The sequence below is a fragment of the Tupaia chinensis genome, unplaced genomic scaffold (genome assembly GCF_000334495.1).
Source record: "Tupaia chinensis unplaced genomic scaffold, TupChi_1.0 Scaffold000147_1, whole genome shotgun sequence".
In the NCBI taxonomy this organism is placed as follows: Eukaryota; Metazoa; Chordata; class Mammalia; order Scandentia; family Tupaiidae; genus Tupaia; species Tupaia belangeri.
In genome coordinates, this window is record NW_006159617.1 from 7902447 (window position 1) to 7907836 (window position 5390).

Below are 5390 nucleotides of genomic sequence, written 5' to 3' on the forward strand. Positions count from 1 at the left end.
CCATTATGAATGTTCTGAATTCTTTATCAGACATTTCCATGAATTCCCTTGAACTGTGTGTGGATGAAGACGAGTTATCCTTTTCCCTTGGAGAAGAGGTATTTTCCTGCTTTCCCATATTTCTTATGGCCCTGCAGTGATTTCTAGCCATAGGGTTGATGGTCAGTTTCTTCCCAAACTTGGAAGTTCAATCATGCAAGTTTTGGGTGCTGGAGGCTGGATTATCAGTGGGAAGTCCTGATTTCTGTTTTTCCAAAATGGCTATTTTGCAGAATCCATGAGGCTGGGTCTTAAACAAAGCTTCTTCCTTTCGATTCTCCAAGGTTGGAAGGGGAAAAGTCAGTTCTTTTTACTATGATTTCTGTTTTTCCAAAATGGCTATTTTGCAGAATCCATGAGGCTGTGTCTTCAAGAAAGCCTGTTCCCTTTGCCTCTCCTCAAGAATAGCTATCTTAAAAGGTGTGAGGTAGGGGCTGGTAGGTTGTTGTGGTTGTTGAGACACTGGACTCCTGCATGGCTCACTATGGTTTGAGTCCTGGAACTGGTGACTTGCTTTCTCACTTTCCTTGTCTCTTTCTCTCGCAGGTCAAAGTGGATAGAAACTGTTCCTCTCCCTTCACGTTCTGGTCTCCTGGTAACAGGACTCTCCTCTGTGAAAACACAGGAAACTTCACCCCTGGTGTGTTTCTCAAGCCACTGAGTCCGGGACCCAAACTGCACAGTCAGCCTCGTGGGACCCAGTGCCTTAACCCCCACACCTCCTGCTGGCCTAACCCATATTTCTCCATCCAGTCAGGATCCTGAGCACAGTCAGCATGTTGCTTCTGGGACTAGGATTCGAATGGTGGTTGGCCACATGGGGGCCAGTTCCCTCTGCAAAGCACTTACCCTCTGCTCTAGGGCTGGCCTCTGGATTGTTTATTTCTGGAATGTTCTATTTACTATGTTTGAGCCACAGTGCTGTGGGCAACTGAAATCAAGGAAAACAAAACTGCAGATAAGGAGGCACTATTGTACTCTGAAGCCAGGGAATCTTCTTTCTTTTAAAGAATTATTCACTTATGGGACCAGCAGATATCGTAATGGCTATGTCATTGAACTCTCATGTAGCTGACTATGGTTCAAGTCCCAGACCCGGTGACTTAAACTCACGCCGGGCGCATGTGTGTGTGTGCCCAAGATCCCAAGAGGAGAATGGAGGAGAAGGGATTGCAGCATGACCATCCCCCTTGGGGGGTGATTTCTCACTTTCTGTCTCTCTGTCCCTCTCTTTCTGGCAAGCTCACGCACCCTATAGCAAAAAAAAAAAAAAAAAAAAAAAAAAAAAAAAAAAAAGCAAAAACAAACAACTTCCACAAAAAAAAGAAAAATTAGTCATTTAAACAATTATTCATTTATTTTCATGTTTGACCAGAGAGAGAGGGAAAGCGAGAAAGCAAGCCACCAGGTCTGGGACTTGAAACATGGTTGGCACGTGGCAGTCCAGCGCCTCAACTACCACATTACTTGCTGGCTCCATCAGGGTATCTTCTTAAAGAGAGTGAACAGTGAAGATTGGCCAGTAATATGTAAACCTGAAAAACTAAACATTTAGTTTGACATGATATAGTTTGTTTATACTTAAATGATGTGTCAACATACTATCCTCTTCTCTCCCTTATTATTCATAGTCAATTAACACGGCTCTCTTTTTATGAAAAGATTTTTTCACTATAGGGTGTGTGCGCTTGCCAGAAAGACAGAGAGACAGAAAGCGAGAAATTACCCCCCAGGGGGGATGGTCATGCTGCAATCCCTTCTCCTCCATTCTCCTCTCGGGATCTTGGGCATGCATGCCCACCCACCCAGCGTGAATTTTAAGCCACTGGGTCTGGGACGCGAACCACGGTCGATTACATGGGAGTCCAGCAACATAGCCATTACGCTAACTGCTGGTCCAACATGGCTCTTTTTTTTAAATGACAGGACATGTGTTCTCACCAGAGAGAGTGAGCGAGAAAGAGAGAGAGAGAGAGAGAAGGGAAGTGAGAAAATGTCTACTGGAGATGGCCATGCCGCAATCCCTTCTTCAGTTTCCTTTTTGGCAAGCACACACACACGCCTAGTGTGTTTTTCACACCGCTTTTTCCAGGACTTGAAGCATGCAGCCAGTCCTGTGGGATCCAGTCGCCTTGACCACCACACCATCAGCTGGCCCAGCGTAGCTTCTTTTACACTGGAAGTCGTTTGAGATTTTGAGTATAAATGACATATTTTGAGTATAAATGACAGTCTGGGTTCTTCTTTATCCTTACACGAATTGTCTTGGTTAGCAGACAACATAAAAATCAGCCAAAAAAATCCATATATTGAGTAAGTATCGTTCCCCTGAGAGTAGAAATGTGAGGCGTTAGCAGTAACAAAACTAAAACAGAACATTGAAATTACTTTCACTAGCCAGTCTGAGTACCTATTTTGTGAGACTAGGGCTACTTTAAATGTGTCCCCCCTTAAACCTTTTATTTTGTGTTGGTTGCATACCAAGGAATAGTAATGATGAGATCAGATTCACTGAATTACAAGATTGACTCTATTTTTTCTAAGAAAGGAGGTCACTATATAAAGCAAAGTTGGACCTGATATTCAGGAGCAAATGCCACTTTTACAAACTAAATTTTACTAGTCTAGGGAAGCATCTTCAGATTTGGTTTGCTTGATGATTCCAAAGTACTTTTGAGAGGTGATCTGTAGCTTTTACAGTCTTGTCCTGGTTTTCTTACATCTTAGAAAATAAATGACAAAGGTTGTGTTTGCTTGGAGAGCGTTTAATGTGCCTTGGGAGGTCCCGACAGAGCTGTATCAGGGATTTGGATGAAAGTTTCGGCATTTATTTACATATTTCCAATCACAGATTCAGTTAATTATCTAGATTTTTCTCAGTAACAAATATCCTGATAATTGAGGAGGTCTTTGGTTTTTCCTTGGATGTCAGGCATTGTCCAGGTGCCTGGAACTACTTAGCATTTCTATGACACTTTAGAGATGCTTTCAGACTTCGGGTGGCTAACGAGCTGTGTTTTGTACAAAACTAAGGATCTTAATCTGATCAAATGGTGGTGGTGAAAAGCTCCCTTGGTTTTTAGTACGATGATCTAATGCTCGGAAATTGCAGTCTCTTGTGATTATACGCAGATCAAGACATTCCATTCCGGACATGGACTGTAACCTCTGCAGACCTTATTCTCCTGCTACAGATCAGAGGAACTCAAGACCACATGGGCAAATTTAAATGACTTAATTTTGTCCAAAGCATTCCTTCCTCCCCACTCCTATCCCAAACGCATTTTAGTCTGAAGTATAGCCTTCATGGAAGAATGGATGGCTCTTGTAGTATTTTATTACAAATTACATTATCATTGGATAACTAGATAATTCCTATGTATAACATAAGCTAGATCTATTTTTATCTTTTTTTTTTAAGTTTTTGCCATAAGGCATGTGCACTCGCTAGAGAGAGACAGAGAGAGTGAAAGTGAGAAATCATCCTTCCCAGGTGGGATGGCCACACTGCAAGCTAGATCTATTTTTAGTATTATTTATTTATTTTTAGATCTATTTTTAAAAGAATTGTTTATTTAATTTTATTTATTATTATTATTTAAAATTTACTATAGGGCTTGTGTGCTCATCAGCGGGGCAGGGGAGTGAGAAAACAAGCCCCCAGGTCCGGGACTCAAACTGCAGTGGGCTATGTAGAAGTCCAGTGCCTTAACCACCATGCCACCTGCAGGTACAGCTAACCTATTAGGTTGACAGAAAAGCTATGATGTATTTTTCTGTTTTTCTATGCAAAAATGCATCGTGACTTTTCCGGTGACCCAATATTTTTAAACGCTGTTTCATTTATAGGCTTTCCATTTTCCCTCAGCTTTCTAATATTCTTTACCTTAAAATGTTGATCAGACCAGTAGATAGTGTAATAGTTACATCACTGGACTCCCATATGGCCAACTGCAGTTTGAGTCCCAGACCTGGAGACTTGAAACTCACACCAGGTGCATGCGCATGTGTGCCCAAAATCTCTAGAAAAGACTAGGAGAAAGGGGACTACAGTGTGGCCAACCCCCCGGGGGTGATTTTTCTTTTTCTGTCTCTGTCTCTCTCTGTCTCTCTGGAGAGCACACATGCCCTATAGCAAAAATCTCTCTAAAAAAATGCGAAAAATGGAAGTAGGTCTCCATAGTTGATTAGAAAATTTTCATTAGTGTTTTGAATCTCAGAACTTGGGTGAAATCTTCAGTATTTGATTAAGTCCCCAAAGTGCTTCCATTGGTTTTGTTGTGAGGTCAGTGCTTGCTCTGCCACTCCCTCAAGTCATTTTTAGTAGTTCTTGTCATAGGGTACTTATATTTTTAGGAGACACCCTGTTTCTAGTCACTGAAAAAACTATTTTACTTTATGCACCACCTGGTGGGTAAATACAATACCATATTTTATTTTACCACAATAACTGTAGGTGAATTAGATTCAGGAGAGTCCTATACAGTTGGATCCGAATTATGAATGATGTCATCGTTTCTAGAAGACAACTTACTTCAGGGACCAGCTAAGTATGCCCTGAGTGAAACAAATCAAATGTAAAGCTTTTTATCTGAGTAAGCTAATAAACTGGCTCCTCACTTTCTACAAAGACCAGTCTCTCTTTCAATCATATAGTAGATTTTTTAGAGTGATTTTTTTTAAAGACTTTTTTGATTTGCTATGTACAAAAGGAATTTTTTCCTAGAAGAGAACTTCGACATAGTATTTCTAAGAAATTAAATGTTTTCTTGCCTTTGTTTATTATGTCCTTTAGATGATTTATAGCATTTTAAAAAATCCATATATTCTGGGACCAGCAGATGGTGTAATGGTTACATTACTGGACTCCCACATAGTTGACTATGGTTCAAGTTCGGTTCCGGCAGCTTAAAACTCACACTAGGTACGAGTGCATGCGTGCCAAAAATCCTGAGAGGAAAATGGAAGAGAAGGGATTGTGGTGTGGCCATCCCTCCTGGGGGGGGATGATTTCTTGCTTTCTGTCTCTCTGTCTCTCTCTGGTCTCTGGTGAACACACACACACCCTACAGCAGAAATCACTCTAAAAAACAAACAAACAAACAAAAAACAAACAAAAAAGACCTTATATTCTTAGTATTTAAATGTAAGCTTTGTCTTTTGGACCTCTAAATACCACGGTATAACACTGATATAGTTAATGCAAATAAACAAACAAGCTAAATTTTTATCTAAGTTCAATTACTCAGGTAACTCAGGTATTAAAGACAGGTTTTCCTTCTTTTCCTCTTTTCTTTTCTTTTCTTTCTTTCTTTCTTTCTTTCTTTCTTTCTTTCTTTCTTTCTTCTCTT

At 40.5% G+C, this 5390-nt stretch overlaps 2 pseudogenes; both read left to right on the forward strand.

Moving 5' to 3' along the window:
• The window catches only part of LOC102487778 (prefoldin subunit 4-like), a 54794-nt pseudogene extending 51522 nt beyond the window's left edge, over positions 1-3272 (forward strand).
• A 930-nt stretch (positions 3273-4202) lies between these two features.
• Positions 4203-5390, forward strand: part of LOC102488205 (BLOC-1-related complex subunit 7 pseudogene) — a 34531-nt pseudogene continuing 33343 nt past the window's right edge.